The 18,829-nt window shown below is 39.9% G+C and overlaps 1 long non-coding RNA gene across 1 annotated transcript; it reads right to left on the reverse strand.

Annotated features, from left to right (window-relative positions):
• Positions 1-7,450: 7,450 nt before the first annotated feature.
• On the reverse strand, positions 7,451-9,269 carry LOC138917356 (uncharacterized). Its single transcript, XR_011425208.1, has 3 exons — positions 9,154-9,269; positions 7,922-8,023; positions 7,451-7,563 (listed from the first exon to the last, which is right to left on the reverse strand). It is a non-coding gene; the product is annotated as an uncharacterized lncRNA (long non-coding RNA).
• Between the last annotated feature and the right edge of the window lie 9,560 nt (positions 9,270-18,829).

Below are 18,829 nucleotides of genomic sequence, written 5' to 3' on the forward strand. Positions count from 1 at the left end.
TGCCCCAAATCCTTGCAACGAAGATAGGCTTCTTCCTTTCCGTTTCCCCTGACCAGATGAACTCAGAATCGCCTGGTGTTTGCGTTGCTCAATGTCTCTGATGAGGCAGAGGTAGATGAAAGTAAAATACATCCTGTGCCTCCTGCCAAGTTAGAAAGCAGGCCCAGATCAGGGCCAGATGTGCAAACCATGCCGTATCGCGTTTTACCCCTCCAGAGCTCCTCTCCTCTGAGGCACACAGAAACGGGAGCTGGTAGATGCTGGCTGCTAAGGCACTTTTCCCTTAGATGGAAGTGAGGATTTTAGACTCATAGGGAAAACCTGAATTTTCTGGTGCTGGGCATTAGGTTTGCCCTTAGAAAAGCACTTAGAACTGCTTGGAAAAAGTCAAAAGACTTTTAGACATCAAAAACGCAGAACAATGCTTTAATGATTTAAGTGTAAATGAATCTTTGACACATATGGATTAAATTTCCCTTACAAGGCACATGCTAAAACACTAAAAAAAAACGTTTCTGACAAGTCACATGTTCAGTTTACCAAATGAGTGCAAACTGCGTGATAGATCCTCCATGAGGCCCAATCGTGTGCCGTCCCACGGGACACATGCTGCCCACAAGTGGACACATCTCAGAGTGTTGGGAAATGGTGTTGGGAAAACTGGGCACCCATTGCAAAAGAATGAAATTGGACCCTTATCTTACACCACACACAAATACACAAAACCAACTCAAAATGGTTTAAAAATGTAAACGTAAGACCTAAAACCCTAAAACTCCCAGAAGAAAGCATAGGGGAAAAGCTCCTTGACATTGGTCTTGGCAATGATTTTTTTGGATTTGACACCAAAAGCACAAGCAACAAAAGCAAAAATAAACAAGCGGGACTACATCAAACTAAGAAGCTTCCGCACAGCAAAGCAAACAATCAAAAAAATGAAAAAGCAACCTACAGGATGGGAGAAAATATTTGCAAACCACATATCTGATAAGAGGTAAATATCCAAAATATGTAAGGAACTCATACAACTCAATAGCAAAAATAAATAAATAAATAACCAGATTAAAAAATGGTCAAAGGACCTGAACAGATATTTTTCCAAAGAAGACATACAAATGGCCAACAGGTGTATTAAAAGGTGCTCAAAATCCCTAATCATGAGTGAAATGCAAATCAAAACCACAATGAGATCTCAACTCACACCTGTTAGAATTGCTATTATCAAAAAGTCAAAAGATAAGCTTTGGTAAAGATGAGGGAAAGAGGGAGTCCTTTTATACTATCTGTGGGAATGTAAATTGGTACAGACTTTATAGAAACAGTATGCAAGTTCCTCAAAAAATTAAAACTACCATATGATCAAGCTATCCTACTTCTGAATAGATATTCAAAGGAAATAAAATCACTATCTCGAGGAGCCATCTGCACTCCCATGTTCACTGCAGCATTATTTATAGTAGCCAAGGTATGGAGCCAAAGTGTCTGTTGACAGACGAATGAATAAAGAAAATGTGATATATAGATATATACACACAACGTAATATTATTCAGCCTTAAAAAAAGAAAGAAATCCTGGCATTTTCAACAACATAGATGAACTAGGGGACATTGTGCTAAGTGAAATAAGTCAGACAGAGAAAGACAAATACTGCATGTATCACTTATATGTGGAATCTAAAAAAGTTGAACAGAACTTTTTACAGAACCAGAGAGAAGAATGGTGGTTACCACAGGCTGGGGGGTGAGGAAATGGGGTGGTGTTTGTCAAAGAGTACAAAGGTCACTGACAAGATGAAGAAGTTTGGAAACCTAATGTACAGCATGGTGATTATAGTTAATAATAATGTATTGTATACCTGAAATTTGCTAAGAGAATAGATCTTAAGTATTCTTACCACCAAAAATAAAATTAACTATGTAAGTAGATGGATTTGTTAGTTTGATTATAGTAATCATTTCACAACATATATGTACACCAAATCATCATATTGTACTTTAAATATATACAATTTTTATTTGTCAATCATCCTCAATAAAGTTGAAAAAATAGCAGGGATCTAATAGGGTACAAAATGAAGTGGGGGAAAAAAACAACTATGGTCTATGCACCATAGATTTGTTAATCCTCCTTTTGGTTCAATGGGTCCTAGTATCATCTCCCCGACAAAGGATAACAACACTTTGAAAGCTGATCAGTCTAGGTTCAGCCTGAGACAAAAGCTGACTGCTTTATTGTAGAAATATGAGTATATCCTAAGGGCTGCCACATAAGTTTAAAATCCATAACTTTGTGGCATCATAATTTGTGCACACAAAAGAAGGTCTGCCAGAAGTGTCTGAGTCCAAAAAAACAGTACAGAACAAAATTATTCTGGGTAAAAACAATTAAGTTTTAGATTTGTATGAATCCACGGTAATCCACAGTAGACAAGACAGTCAACTTTAGAAGGTAAGAAACTAGGGTTTCTTTAGAAAGTATCAGGAAGGCTGACACATTCCAAACATAGAAGAGTGGCTAAATTCATCAATCTGAATCCATATCTGGGTGAGGGTGTCAATGGTAGTGCCTTGGGGTTTACAGAGTATTGAGGAGCAAGAACAGCCGTGGAATCGTTCTGACTGCTATTCTCCGGATGTAATGTCCATAACGCTTCTCCAACCACATATAAAAGCCGTGAAAATGCAATAAGGGAAAAAAAGTCAGCAATCATTACATAGTAAATGAGTTCTTTGTCTCATTTTTGGATTCAGCCAATTTTTATTTTTGCATTTTACATCTTTTAGAAGAGGTCATTGTAACTATTACTAATCCCTAACAGCCTGACCTAAGAATTTCTGTGATAGTTTATATGCAAAAATGATGGATGGACGGTAGGAAGGAAGGAAAGATAGAAGAAAGGAAGGAAGGAAAGAAGGGAGGGAGGGAGGAAGGAAGGACTAGTAATGCGCCACATTTGGAGCATGTGAGGAATTATAGTTGATTGGACTGGACATATGGCTTTATCATTAGACCGTGTGCTTGAAAATCAGAAGTAAGATGAAAAATATAGGGGAAGGCTGAGTAAAGACATATAAAAGGCAAATAAGGATGATTTATTTTAGGATATAATCATTCATATGGAAGGGAGCAGTTTTTTTTAAAGATTGGCACCTGAACTAACATCTGTTGCCAATCTTCTTTTTTTCTCTTTTTTTCTTCTTCTCCCCAACGCCCCCCAGTACATAGTGGTATACTCCAGTTGTAGGTCCTTCTGGTTGTGCTGTGTGGGACGCCGCCTCAGCATGGCCTGATGACTGGTGGCATGTCGGCGCCCAGGATCCGAACCTGCGAAACCACGGGCCGCCAAAGTGGAGTGCGCAAACTCAACTGCTCAGGCAGAGGGCTGAGTTTTAAATGGAAGAAAAGGTGGGAAGATCCCAGCTAATTATTTTTTTTTAATTTTACAGTTTCCACACTAAATTTCAAACAAATTTTAAGCTGCCCACACTATTCCTAAACTATTTGATTTCATATTTCATCAGTTGGTGAGTTTAATCAGTTCCATAAAGGAAGCAACGAGTGATGGCCAAATGAAAATGGAAACTTCAAGAGCTTGGGAATCACTAATGAAGAGTGCTACTCCTTCCCAGGAAGCTGGCTCAGCTGTGGGCTCTGGACAGAATGAGACTCTCTTCTGAACTTACATAACCTTAAGTCAAAGACTAAAAAGCGGCTAATAGGGAGAGTCATTAAAAAGGACAAGCTCTCGCTAATTACTCAGCTGAAGTTTTTATAGGAAGTAGCAATAAGGGTTTCATGTATTTCACGCTTCTCCCTAGAATAAGTTTTACCAAATTTTACTAAAGACACATGGAAAGATTTCTTGGGGGGCATTAACTTAAATCTCATTTTCAGTTCTTATTTTTAGACACCAGGTCCTGTGGTTGGCATTACAGCAGTGTTTCTGGAGGGTGGCCATGTTGCCGATGATTTTTAATGGATGCCAAAGAAGAAAAAACATTCTAACTTGGAAGGAATAATTTAGGCCAGAGAAGAAAGCACAAGGCAGTCTAAACGCAAACCATCTATGTTAAACAAACGCAGCCATGCCGAAACAACACAGTTTGTGCTCCAGACAAAAACATATTGTGATACTCTTATGGGTTACAGAGACTCACATAAGGAATACATAGAAACGATTTTTTTGGTACTGGGGAAAATCAGAGCTTTTGCCTCAAACATTGTGCTTGGTAGAGACCCATTCCTAGACCCAAAGCCTTTTTTCCGTGCCAAACTAAAGCAGACATATGAGAGGGAGCAGGCTTTGGGCTCTTAGGCACGCAGGCAGAGATGGGATGAAGTAATAGGAACATAGCACAAGGAAGTCAAAGACCTGGGATCTAGTTCCATATCTGCCACTGGCTAGATATGAACCATGAGTAGGTACCCGTCTGAGCCTCCATTTCTCGACAATAAAAACGAGATGATAATTCTCGCTCTCCCATAGTCCTTAGGAGGATCAAGTACCATATCAATTGCAAGGTGATAGTAAATTTGGGGACTAATAGTAAGCCCTTATAAATTGAACCTCTTAAGAAGGAAACGTGTTTTTCTGGCTTAAAGAAGCAAGATGGAACTTCAGCTTTCCAACAAATTGTAGCAGAACAAGTGAGAGGCATCAGAGAGTACCAACTGATGTTTAAGAACTGCAAGATCGTAAGAGCAAAATTTTAATTTGATTGTTGGACAGAGTTAATGAAAGTCTCTTTAGTGCCCAAGGCACTGTCAGGTAGCCGATTCAGCATTTAGGGATGCTCACAGGCACTTTTAGTCTCACATAGCACCACTCACTGCCATGTCACAGAGGACATAGGGAGTCTTGCTAGACTCACTCAACCTGAGTCTTTCTCGGACTCCATCCTCCTCAGTCTCACTTGGACAAAGCTCTCCAAAAAAAGTTCAGCTTATCTGACTCCAACAGGGTGTTGAGTTTCTTGTGCCAGAGCTCTAGAAATACGACGCTATTCTTAGCTGGGTTTACTTGGGAAATATTTAGCAGTGGTTTTTAGCTATTCTAGGCATGACACAATTCGGGAGAGATCAGGTTGGCGCCTCCACCAGAGGAATGTCTGTTCTGGTGAGGAAGAGAGCATGGGGATTGTAACTTCAATTTGAATGTTTTAAACTATCTTGTGGGTAAATAGAAGTTCCTGCGACCCAATTCCTCAACATAATTCACCCATGGCTCTGAGTTTTCTCATGAAAGGTAAGGGGTGCTTCTAGTCAGCATGACCCTAACCATCATGTTAAGTGGTTAAATTCACTACATCTTCCACTGATGCAAGACAGAAAATTTAGATGCAAGGAGAGTCATTGGACATCTTCCCAAAACACACCCCAAATATCTCCCTAAACAGCTTACCATAATTCTTGGCGCCCAATACTGGCATCAGTGCATGGCCTACTCCAGCGACTTAGAAGTCACAGGTGGATAAACCCAATCAGGAAACCAGAATGAGAAACTTTAGGAAGCAAAAAACAGCCCTAAGGCTCAGTTGACATCTGAAGGCAGAGTAGCATGTCGGCAAACTTTGCCTAGTTGACAAATTTACATAAGCTGGGCTCTGGACATGAAAAATAGTATATCACAGTCCATTTCTAGGCTTTCATGTGTTCACAGCACGCATCCAACCTCTTGCATTCCCTCTGTCCAAGAAGACACCAGCAAAAGTCCTTCATAAATGCACTTCTAATCATTGGGTCATGTAATCTAGATGAATATAAGGGTTAATATCTGTAAAGCACTTAGAAAAATCCCTGGCACATAGTACTCTTTATACAAATGTTGGTTAAATTAAAAATTTAAGAATTTAGTACATTCATTTTTAAACAAGTCAACACAATTATAAGCTCCTTGGAGCTTTTTTAAAAATTCCCGATAATTCTATCAGAGTTATGGGAACGTACTAGACATGTAATAAACACTACTTTCTAACTGATTCACTTCAAATATTTATTGAATCTGTATGGTTATTCAAAGTGATTGACACTTTTAAAATTTATTATTCAGTGGCTAAGTTGAATATGAACATGTAGTAAACCCAATTTCGGTAAAGAAGCCATCCCAGTTATTTCTTTACTCTCATAGATGCTCATTACGCCTCTTGCATGTCACCTGGCAGGCCTCAGTCTTGCATCTAATTCATCCTAGACTCTGTGTAGCACCGCACCATCAATGGTGGAAATGGCAGCCCCAATGTGGTCTTTCATATCCTCAGATCTGAGAGGAGGAAGTGGCCAGAATACAAGGTTCTTGACAGACTCCCAAAAGAAGAAGCCATTTGGTGTGCAAGTCTGGGGGTCAGGAGGTCACTGCTCCTGAGATAGGAAGGGACAAAGCTCTATATTCAGGACCGCATGCTGGATTCCTTGATTCCTGGCAGTGCTACATATTACATGGTCTAAAATAGCCCTCCTCTCTAAGGAACTTTTCTCTGAGTCTTAAAAGTCACTATTTGTTCTCCTTCTTAACATACTTACTCTATTTAAAGTATAATTCCTCCTGGAAAAATAATATATATATAATAGATTGATGTAGATAATGAGTTTCTTATGCTCAAATTTTCACATTTAATTCTTCTATTTGTTTCTTTCAAACATTTCTTACTTTCTGTATTCGAATTGCTCATTTCTGGAAATTCTCTCTGTCCATCTGCTTTTCTTGAGAATCAAGGTAGAGGTTAAAAGAGTCATTTTCCCAGTACATATAGTTTACTATTCACCAGTGTCCACACGAGCATCAGCTTTGTGCCCAGTTCACCACATTTTAGCCTGTCTTTACTCTTCCTCAGATGAACTACACTTTCCAACATCATCTCCCATGCTTCAGACTGTGCTGCCCCCTTGGTCACAGCATTGGAAGGCTCTCCTACTATGCCTCTTGACCCAGTGTCAGGCATGTGTTGTTGAATTCTTTCAGTAAAATATTCCCAAAGATGTTCAATAAGCCTGTGCCTCACAACTTCTTCAGTGCTGGGGACATCTCTCCACAATGGAGTAGACAGCTATATAGTCTCAGCCCTTGCTTCTCGTGGTCTGTTTCCACCCATGGGTCAGAAAACCCATACAGTCCAGCACATTTATAACTCACTTAATGGGTTATAGTTCATCAAATCCTAAAAAGAATGCTGCACTAAAATCTAGTCAAATAATCTATCATTACTCTCTTTAGACCCCTAACAAATCTATTGTATCAAGAATGGTACTCAGCGTGTCCAGATGAATTGTTCATTTAGAAACACAACTATGTGCAAGATTATTATCCACTCCATTAGTGGCAAGCCCAAGAAATTCCAGAGATGAGAGAGGGCTTAGCACATGAATTCTTTTCAGAAAAGTGATTTCCTTTATTTCATTGGCCTCAAGGCATCTCTTTCACTCCTCATCTTTCGCAATAAAGATCTCAGAGGAAACACATTTTTTAGGCAAGGGAAGAAATGGAAAGACCTCAGAACAAAAGAAGACCTCAGAGGTGTTTTTCTGGAGTTTGTATTTCCAAGGCTGGTGCTGACTTCTCTCAATCACTGAAAGACAAGGAAATTCAAACTTAGCTTTTCCTCAATCTGAGCATAATCATCACCTTCCTAGTACCCCTCACACACATACAGCTACCCTCACTCTCCAACAAAAATAAGCCCATTTCTACCATGCATTTCCCAAGGGCAGCTACCTGCTCTTCCACTAACATTCCAGCCACGTCCCTTTGCCAGCCCTCTGCTCTCCAGATTCAAGAACATGAGCGAGGAATAGGAAGGCTGTCACCTTAATCACCCTGATTTCCACCAGGATTATAGATCCCATAATATAATTGAATGGTTCTTAGATTAACGGAATGTCACAATTCTAAATGTAACTGAAGATTCAATGTTCAATAAATGTTACTTATTATTCCATCAGACTCCAAGCAAGGCCTGTACCCGAACTTTCTCATCAATGAGTCTCAGCACCTACCAGAGTATCTGGCACATAGTAGGTGGTCAATATCTGTTTATTGAGTAAATGAACAAAAAATGAGTAAAGGAATGAATGAATGAATGCAAGATCACTTATTCCAAATGTCTATTTTAAGGATGACAAATGCTGTATAGCATTAATAACAGACACTTCATATTTGCTTTCTGTCTTACAGAATTTGCAGTCTTAAATAATATAAAACTAATTTAAATGACTTTCTCAGTTTCTCACAATTCTAATACCAACTTTTTAGTGCTCCTAAGCTCCCAAAAATGCTGCATTTGGGAAATCAGCTCCAGCAAGAAGTTATTAAATATAATAATAGGGCCATGTGAATCTATATGATCTTATAGGCACAGAAATCAAAAGTATGTGTGATACGTTAAAATATATGAATATTAATAAAATACTACAATTTAATTTAACATGCATAATAAAATTTAGATGTTATTATGCTACTCAGGCATTTGATAATCACTGACTCACAATCAATGTCACTTCGACATTAGTAAGAGGATGCCAAGCTGGTGACAGTTCTGCTGGTTGGTCAATGTTTGCATAGTGATCATTTGTTTCAAATTAGCTATGAAAGCAAGGTATCCTATGGGAAAAATACAAATTATAAAGTGATTAAAAACAGAAATAAGGTGTTTATATATCAGCAAGTGAAATACATATCTCTATTTCAAAATTGCAGGTTTGGGCTGTATATTCACTAAAGAAGAAGTGGAGAATTTCAGCAATTTTCCAGCTGTTTCAAAAGGGAAAATATATTTTGCTTTTCCACTAGATTTCTCCTACAAAATTAAGGGCTGCTTTTTGTTTCATATGATCTGGGAAGTAGCCTCAGTTTTCTCCCAAAAGCTGGTAGTTACATGTAATGAGTAATCCTTATTCCGTGGGAATAGTGCATTTTAGTGTGAGTCACTGGTCGACTATGTGTTACATTTATTACAAACTGGGTTACATTTTCTTATATTACTAATCAAAAATAAAAGAGCATATAAAATGAATACATTGATCTAGAGAAAGGGAGGAAATAGCATTATTTATTCACCCAAATATTACATAATAAATATCACTTCTTCCAGTCTAAATACAAATGAATCCAACTAGGTACAAAATGCCTTACTCCACTCTTTGCTAACTGTCATACAGACCTTGAGAAGTCCACCATCCACATCATGGGAGAGAAAGCCGACTTCATCTCATTCTGAATCAAGTACCAGCCCATGGAAAAGCAGTGAATTGTTAACCTAGTTTTCTCTGAGTGAGGAAGAAACAGATTGTGTGTGTTAATCCACGTACTTTAATTTAAAAGGGAAATATTTTGAAGATTTGTAAAAGGAACATTGGATCTTAAACACAAATAAAGGCAGATTTGGGGGAATCGTTTATAGGAAAAGACTGGGTGTGTCTACATTTTTCTTATACTGATGACCACAGCCAATTAAGTAATTTAATTGGCAAAACTTGTTAGTAGGACAGAACTGGAAACAAATTTACTTCTTCTGGCAAGTTTTCTGTTAGAGACACCAAGGAACAACTGATGTCTCTTGGAAAGGCCTAAAGACAATACCCACTTTGGCAATCAGCTGTGTGTTTTCTTTGGTTTGATTTTCCCTGGTTTTCCCCAGCAAACAGAATTTGCTTAAAGACCGCTCTGCCTGATCTGCCTGGCTATTCTCCATGGGAATCAGAGCTCCCTGTTTGGTGACAAGTCTGGTTTCCTCAGCAAATGTGAAGAGTCTCTCCTGCACCCTGAGACCTATGAGGCCTGTTCCCCAAGGGCAATGAGCATCCGGAATAGACGAACCACAGAAAGAGAAAATGCTTTCCATTCCCACAAGCAAATGCAGAAAACCAGAAGGAAAGAGAAACCCTCAATTCTGAGGTTTTAGAGGTTGGTTCTGAGAACATCTGCTGCCTTGTACAGAGTATATTATCGAGGACACAATCTTTTTGTCTCAGTGGACATCTCACAAGGCCTATACAGCAAGGCTCCAAAGAAGCTGTGGGTATGAGGACACAGTGCAGGAGCCTAAATCGGTTTCTATTTTGACATTCAAATAAAGAAATATAGCTGTTTGGGAGAACTCTCCTAACTACAGAGGAACCTCTGGGACTAATTATGATACCCAGCCTTATTTACAACCATCATTTCACTTCGTATTTTGAGTTTCTCTAATGTAGTTAGTTAAGGTTTCCCCTTTCCATACCATAATCATACGTATCTACAAGAATTTTGCAGACTTGTGTCAGGATTACCACTATGAGTGGCAGAGAGTTATAAAATTCTCCAGGATTTTTTAAAACTGGAAGTCATTCTCTACGTCTCCTTCAACAGATAACAATAATAGTTCCAGAACAAATTAGTGGCTTACATCATTGGAGCATCACATCTGGACACCATGAGCGCAATGCACTCTTGTCCTCGCAAGCATATGAGTTCTTCGCATTCAGGAAACATTACAGATCCAGAATAAGTGAGGCCCTGCCTCCCTCTGGTCTATTGAAAACCCTTGTGGGAGCCATGAGACGATAAAGAGCTTGTATATCATCTCCTTCTCTCTAAGGGTCAGAGACTGAACCAGAGGAGATAAATCCTTTCTCTTGTAGGCTACTGGCTAGAGCTGGATGGCTCTGTGGTGGCATTCTTCCCATTCAGCTATATTTCAAATCTTCCCTTTTTGAGAGAATAACTTTAAAGAGGCTTGAGGATTCTTTGAAATTCTCCTACTTCTTTTTTCGGTTACTAGCTGAAAACTGAATTCGTAAAGAAGGTAACATGAGTTTTGATGCACAATTATCTCTTCAATCATAAGGAAAGACAAGCCGCTTTACCAAAGGGGTGGGAAGACTGTCATCCTCTTACTAAGAGTGGCTTCCTTTTTCTACAAAAGAGTAGTAGTCCACATGGTGAGAAAAATCTCATGACCATGAGATTTTGAATAAGTCTTCTGATTTAACCCTTCTTTGCTGCTGCCCATGTCTTTACCCCAGAGTCTGGCTGAGCCAGGAGAAGGAGAGAGAACAACTTGGCTACTTGTGGATCTCTGGCAAAAGGTTTGGTGAAGGACAAGCTTCGACCTAATTTCTGAAATAAATTTTTCAAATATTATTGGCACAAACTCGGTCTGTTCCCCATTACCACAGATACCAGGAGTTAACTGTAATTTTGCTTCTATTCGATTCTCCGTAGGGACAAAACCACACTTTTAATGCCAACACATGCACATTCTAACATTACAGTAAACGTTTTTCTGACGCATTTACAGATTCACAAAAAAAGACAGATAAACTGAAACATTTGGCTAAGGCTTAGTTCCTTCACTGAGAATCAATAATATATCAGAAAGTGGTACAATGTAGAAATTACTAAATCCATTCTTTAAAAACCCTCAGGTTAGGGTTTGAATTACTAGAAAAAGAGAAATGCAAATTGTTTATTGTTTTCACATGTACAGTAAATTCAGAAAATTGAGCTTCTTTCAAGAACCATATGGGAGAGAGAGACTTTCTTTTCATCAGGAGTGGTTTTGTTTGTTGTGCCAAGAGCTAAAAAGATGTTTTTAATAACCAAAGCCAGTTTGTTATACAATCTGTCTGGATCTTGCTTGTAAGAGACATGACGGTCCCTTGGGTAGGAAATAGAGGGTGATGGGGGAGTTGCCCGAGACGATGGAAAAGTTGTGCAAAAAACACAATCCAAACGGAAGCATCTTTAGCTTATGGTTAGAGAAAAACTGGTTTGCATATTTCATTGAGGAACTATGGGAGATTACTGAAGTTCCTTTTGTAAAATGTGACTACGTTCTTTATGAGGGGGAACATGACAATGAATTGGGTGCTGCAGACGAGTCCCCTAAATCCTCAAGTTTGGTGCAAGTGAAAGACTCACTCACCACAGTCGGAGAGGGCCTGAGAGAACGTGACTGCTCTTTGAACATGACTTTGAACCAAGGGAAGGCCAGAACCCCCACCACCCCAGAGGGTAGGAAAAAACATTCTGAGGAATGAGAGTGATCCTGAGAGGGTCACACAGATGTGTTTCTCCTGACCTGTGTTTAAAAAAAAGGCACATCAAAAACTAATGCCAGACCATGATGAAGTTTTCATGGTCCCTGACGAAGTAAGAAAATTAAAATATCGTGCGTTTCTCATAAAGTTAAAAAATTCAATGCAAAAGCCAATCCTTTATTCTAAGATTATATTCTTCTTATAGTTCTTAAGTTAAAATATGCTTTAATATCTTATTTTGGACCACAGGAAATTGCCAATGTTCAACTGTTTTTGACCTACAAAAATGGCAATTTCCTAGGTTTCAATCCAATATTAAATGATGATGGCTGGATATGGGAGCTTGTAATGGTCTCATGGGGTAAAATATAGACCTGGTAACCATATGTCGGTGCCCAGATTTGCTTTTGAAATTTTTCTAGTCCATAAAATCCATATAACTATAAATTGCCACAAGAGGGTGTCTCAACCAGCAGCCTTCTAGATTTTGACTATTGTTAAATAAGACAAAACAAAACAAAATTTACAAAACAAAAAAAAAAAAGGAAGTCAGACCCAGATGGTGAATAGAACGTTATGGACACTGGACACCGGCTTTATACGAAGAAGAGGCTGGAACGCCTGAGTCCTCGGACAGCAGCAGCACTACAAAGTCATGTGAGGCAGGGCTCTGGGCTGGGAGAGACCTTCCAGTCTCTGCCCCAGCCTGATCAAGAAAGGAAATTGCCGATCACTCTCATTCATAGTCCTCCGATGGAAGGATACAGAAGTTGATCTTCCACTGGAAAGCAAAGGTAAAAATCTATTGGTGACTTGTAGAACAGGAGTTCAGAAACTCAGGGTCAGGGCTTCTGCCAGCAGTAGCCACAGTGGACCAATTGGACTCTCTCTCCGATTGGGACTTTGAATTTTTGGAAGGTGAGCTAGAGGGTCGCAAAGATTTGAGGCTGAAGTTGCTATTTTGGAATGGGTTTGACGAAGCTGTTGAAAGCAGAGAACTGAAGAGAGAAGTGAAGCAAACTTGCAGAAGTGATGGGGGATCTTATACCAAGAGGAAGAAATGGAAAGAAAACAGGCAGAGAAAGTAGCTCCCTTGGTTCCAGAAGACCTAAGTGGGTCTTGGGATCCATGAGATATCCCTGATGCTAATTTTCCTTTACTTAAGCCAGTGCAGGGGAGTTTCTGAGTCTTGTAAATGACAGATTCCTGCTGAATTATAAGTGATCTATTTTGTGGGAGAAGAAATTGGATTATAATCAGAACTGGCTAAGAATAATAGCAAGCTGACTATATATCCCTCCTTTCATATCTCTTCTCTTCCAATATATGGCTCATCCTCTGCTCTTTCTTTCCTCTTACAGGGCAGGTGTGATAACTCAGACATGGACATAATCCCTAATTTGGAAATGATTCTAGCCTTGATGATAAATCAGTAAGCTTTGGCTCCATAACAAACCACTCCAAGACTTGGTGGCTGAAAACAACCATTTTTTTAGCTCACAGTTCTGCAGGTGGGCAATTAGGCTGACGTCAGCTTGGCAGTTCTTCAGGCCTCTGCTAGGCTCACTTAGACATCTGTGGTCAGCTGCTGGGTCAGCTGGGAGCTGGCTAGACTAGGATGGCCTCAGCTCAGATGGCTCTGCTCTCCTCCAAGTGGTCTCTCATCCTCTAGCAGGCCATGCCCTCAAAATTGTTTACTTGGCAGCTGAGCAGAGGTTCACGAAAACAAGTGGATGCTTAGGCTCAGAACTGGCCCAGCATTGTTTCTGCTGCATTCTATTGGCCAAAGCAAACCATCAGGCTAGCCCAGATTCAAATTCTGCGGGAGCACATTCCACCTCTTAAGGGGATCAAGTGTGTAGTACCTTCACAAGGGAGGTAGATGCAGAGAGGGAAAAATAGTGGCCATTTTGCAAACAATCTGCCACAGATGGCCGCGCAGCCCCAGGGAAGAGTCTGTTAACAAAAGAGATATGAATCATGCCTTGGTCCATCTCTAAGACCCTCAGAGAAGAGCTCTTTTCCATTTCCCTACCTGCTTCCTCCCAACATATATAGAAAGAGTCACAGGACACAGAGGACTAAGTCCAGGGCATGGGCTCATAAGGCTGAACTACAGACTAGGAAGATTGCAAGACTGGAGCCTAGAAGCTGGGCAAACAGAGGCAGCTGATTGTAACCGTCTCAGAAAAGACACCGTCTGAAGAAGGGCGTTGCAAACACTGTCGGGGTATGAGACGGCGCGTTTTGACTACGGCAATTTAAAAGTATGTCCTTTAACTATAAACTTCCAGTTATAAGATGAATAAGTTCTGGGGATCTAATGTACATGTTTATTATAGCTAATGATACTGTATTATACACTCGAAAGTTGCTAAGTGGTTGCATCTTAAATGTTCTCATCGCAAAACAAAATAGTAATTTTGTGACTTGCTGGGGATTTAGCTAACTCTATGGTGGTAATCATTTTACAACACGTAAGGGTATCAAATCAATACATCGTACACTTTAAACTTAGAAAATGTGTCAATTATACCTCAATAAAGCTGAAATACAAAAAGGAAATCAAAGTAGAGGGAAAGTCTCTCTTTTGTGTGCTATTTCAACAAACGCTGCTGGATGGAATGTTCATCTTCCTTAAGCTTACCTTCCTGAAGTACCTCTCCCATTCTCGCCTGGACTCCCTGTCCTTCCTGAGCCAGTAACACAAACTCTACTCATCCGGACTGCCAGTCCTGTGGAGACCAGCAACATTGATTTGAGTGACACAGAGGACAGAGTGGCAAAAATGTCATACTATCATGTCTACAGAACCTCAGAGTAAAACAAACTCAACAAGGCAAGAGAACTTAGTTACTTCAATGGGTGGTGGATCCTAAATAACATCCCAAACACAAGTTAGTACTTGAACAACAAAAACTTTGAAAGTTTATGATTTGCCAGACCCAACAACAGGAAGCACTGATGGACACTCAGGAATAAGAAAGAAAGAGTCAGAAAATGCCCTGCACGTGGCTTATTTGATGTAATTTGAGAGGCTCCAAAATTCCCAGGACTAGCCCACCACAATACTGAAGTTTCTCCTATTAGAGTAGTAATCTTTTCTGTGTCTAAGACAGTCTGCAAAAAACGACGATGAAAATATAAACATGTTTCAAATATATTTGGAAATACATATTTCCAAATCACTGATTCATTAACAATTTATCATTTTTCCATCAGAGTTCAAATCCTGAGCAAAAGAATTAAAATCATTGCAAACTTAGTGGCTTAAAATGACACAAATTTCTTACCTTACAGTTCTGGAGGTCAGAATTCCTAAAATTAAGGTGTCCAGAGGGCTGCGTTCCTTCTGGAGGCTCTAAGAGAGAATGTGTTTCCTTGCCTTTTCCAACTTCCAGAGGCCTCCTGCATTCTTTGGTTCACAGCTTCATCCCTGTATCACTCCAACCTCCACTTCTGTTGTCACATCCATCTCCTACTCTCTGATTCTACTCTCCTGTCTCCCTCTTTCTTTCATAAGAACTTTGGCAGTCACATTGGGTCCACTTGGATAAAATAGGATAATCTCCCCATCTCAAGACTATTAACTTAATCACACCTGCAAAGTCCCTTTTGCCATGAAAGCTAACATATTCATAGGTTCCAGGGGTTAGGACATTAGGACATGAACAATTTGGGGGGGGGCATTATTCTGCTTACCGTGGGGTCCATTTCAAACACACACATGAAGAGTTTATGGATTATATATCCTTCCCCTAGAACTAAATATAATTAGCAGTAACAAGGAGCAAAAGCTGAAATCCTGTGAGCTTGTACACAAGGAGTCAGCTGGAAGGGTCATCAGTGGATAGGGCTATTGTATGGAGCCGCTGGCAGGCCCCTATTAGTGAATCACAATGAGGATTTTGCAGCAGAGTCATGCCTTCCTATGCAGATAACTATTCTCCTTTTGAGAAACAGCTTTTGGCTTTCTACATGACCTTAGTAGAGATGGAACACTTGACCATGGGCCACCAAGTTTCCATGTGATAGGGGGTGCCCATCATGAAGCAGATGTTGTCTGACTCACCAAGCCCATAGAGCTAGGCATGCACAGCAATTGGGCATCCCGTCATCAAATAAAAGTAGTATATAAAAAGCAGGCAAGTCTTGGAGGCACAAGTCAGTTGCATGAGAAAGTAGCCTAGATGCCCATGCCCCTACTCCTGCTAATTGCCTTCTCTCTCTCAGCCCACACCTACGGCCTCATGGGAAGTTCTCTATAAGCAGTTGACTAATGAAGAAAAAACTCAGGCTTGGTTTACAGATGGTTCTACTCAATATATGGCAAAGAAAGGGGTTACTCCAGTGGTTACCAACTGGGGGCAATTTTGTCCAGGGGACATTTGTAATTTCTGGTTGTCACAACTGCAGGAGGAGAGTGTCATTAGCATCTAGTGGGTAGAGGTCAAGGATGCTGCTAAACATCCTACAATGCACAGCATAGCCCCCTACAACAAAGAGTTGTCTAACCAAAATGCTAATAGTTTGGAAACCCTGGATTACTGCAATGGTCCCGGTGATTGATCTTCACTATCAAGAGGAAGTCAGATTGCTAGTGCACAGTGAGGGCAGAGAGGAACCCTGGGGTTCTCCCAAGTTCTATAATTAATGTCAATGTCAATGGAAAACTACAACAAGTCAATTCAGGCAAAATGGCTAATGGCCCAGAAACTTAAGGAATAAATGTTTAGGTTACCCCACCAGGCAAAAACTCCAACTGGCAGAAGAAGGCAATTATAAATACCAGCTAGACCATGTGACTAATTGCAGAAATGAGGAGTATGGTAGTTATGAGTATTCCTTCCTTATTTTGATATGAGCATCTTTCCATATTCATATTAACCAAATATTTTTATTTTCTTTCCCTTCCCCATTGCCCTATCATCTAACACAAGATGTGTCGATAGTTGTTAACCTTATATCTCAGAATTGAAGTTGCAGGGTTTCAGAGGAAGAGGTTGAATAACCTAATAGAAGAATGAACATGACCAAAAACACAAGAAGGAATTAGTAGTCACTTTTGGAGAAAGGATTAGAATATTTTCAGTTGTACTCAAGGTAGTTGTATCATGTTGGGCAGAAGTATGACTTTGTTAATGTATTTATTTTTAAAATAAGCATGTTTTGCGGAGATGTATTTGGGTGCCTAGTTGAAAATCAGTAGGCTGTGGTGGTTGTGTAATATGTCCATATAGCTAGGCTGAACTGTGTTTCTGAATTCACTTCCCTGTATGTTTCTGGTTAAGGTGGACCATATTTGAGAGATCTATTTGCGTGAGATTTAGAAAGTGAAAGTGAAGCAGCAGCCATATTGTTTTTAACCTTCAAAAGGTAGAGTCAGGTGCATTTGTAGCTCAGGTACATTGTCATTTATCTGCTGGCTCACCTCGTTGGCACAGGGTAGCACCCAGGCCTGCAGCTACTCTGCCTTCTCCTGGCTCCTCCTTCAACATCTTCAACTCTTGGGCCATGTGTTTAACTCTGTTACTTCATCAAGGTTGGAGGCAGTGAAAACTGGCACAGGTCCCAGTTCATTCTCAGGGTCCTAGCTCCTCTTCATGGATTCCAGCTTGTCCTTGCTCTTCCCCACTTTATATCCATCTTCCCTTCCCGATTGCCTGCTATGCAGACTTCAAGTTTTATCATCAGACGTGAAGACAAGTTCACAGAAACTATTCAACCAGCTTCCAAGTTTGTGCATAAGTAAGGTCAAGAGTCTGCAAAAACACGTGCGTGTATATATATATACACATACACACACACAAATACACACACATTTATACGGGTCTCTTCCACGGCCCTGGAAGGGTCCCTAGCATTGTGTTCTCATGATTGTATTTTTTTGTGAAGGTTGTAAAAATAAGCTATTTCAAACAGTCAACTTTTTAAATTTTTAGTTATGATTTGTTTTTGCTCTCTAAATAATCACCTTCATGCCCAATTTATATTTGTAATTTTATATTCATTTTCCTAAAGAGGGTCTTCTAAATAGCAGGTACTTCAGAATCCATGTCTGTCACCACAGAGGTTCCTGGACCTGAGGTCATTTCTGAGTTGATTTCCCAGAAAACAGCTGGAAAACCCTTTTGCAGGTGCAGGATGAAATAGATGCAAACTGCAAGCAAACGGAGAAGGTCGGCAAGTCCCGAGTTCTAACCACAAGGCATTCCAACATGAAGTGAATTCAGCCAATTCAGTCTTCAGTGTAGTTTACATTAAGGCAAATATCACTGTCAGAAGGAGAGTTGTACTGGCAAATCATCTCTGTTTGGAATACACACATCCTCAACAAGAAGAGAGATGGAGTGGAGGGCACGGGAGCCAAGGCACGGAGGGGAAGATGAATTAAGGTTAGAACATTTATCCAGATCTCCACAAGCATACTTTCCTGGACCCTGGACCTTCCCAAAGAGCAGAAAAATTAATATCAACACACAAAGAGATTTTCAGCTCTCATTGGAATGATTCATTGAGGTGGGAACAAGAATATGTCTTGTTAAAGGAAAAGAATTTGAGACTACTGAGTAGGTTTCTAAGTCCAATACCTCACATAAATGTGACAACAAACTCTTAAGGCCAGAAATGAGTTTTTTGTAAGAATGATGCAACTGCTGGATAAAAATGAACACTTTGGGAAACAGACTATCATCATAATATAGTTGGAAATAAAATTTAGCTTCTTAACCAAAAACTGTAATAATATGCATCTACAGTCAAGTATTTTGCTAAGAACAAAAAAATTTCTTCATCTTCCTAAACTTTTCTATGATG

The sequence above is a fragment of the Equus caballus genome, chromosome 14 (assembly GCF_041296265.1).
Source record: "Equus caballus isolate H_3958 breed thoroughbred chromosome 14, TB-T2T, whole genome shotgun sequence".
In the NCBI taxonomy this organism is placed as follows: domain Eukaryota; kingdom Metazoa; phylum Chordata; class Mammalia; order Perissodactyla; family Equidae; genus Equus; species Equus caballus.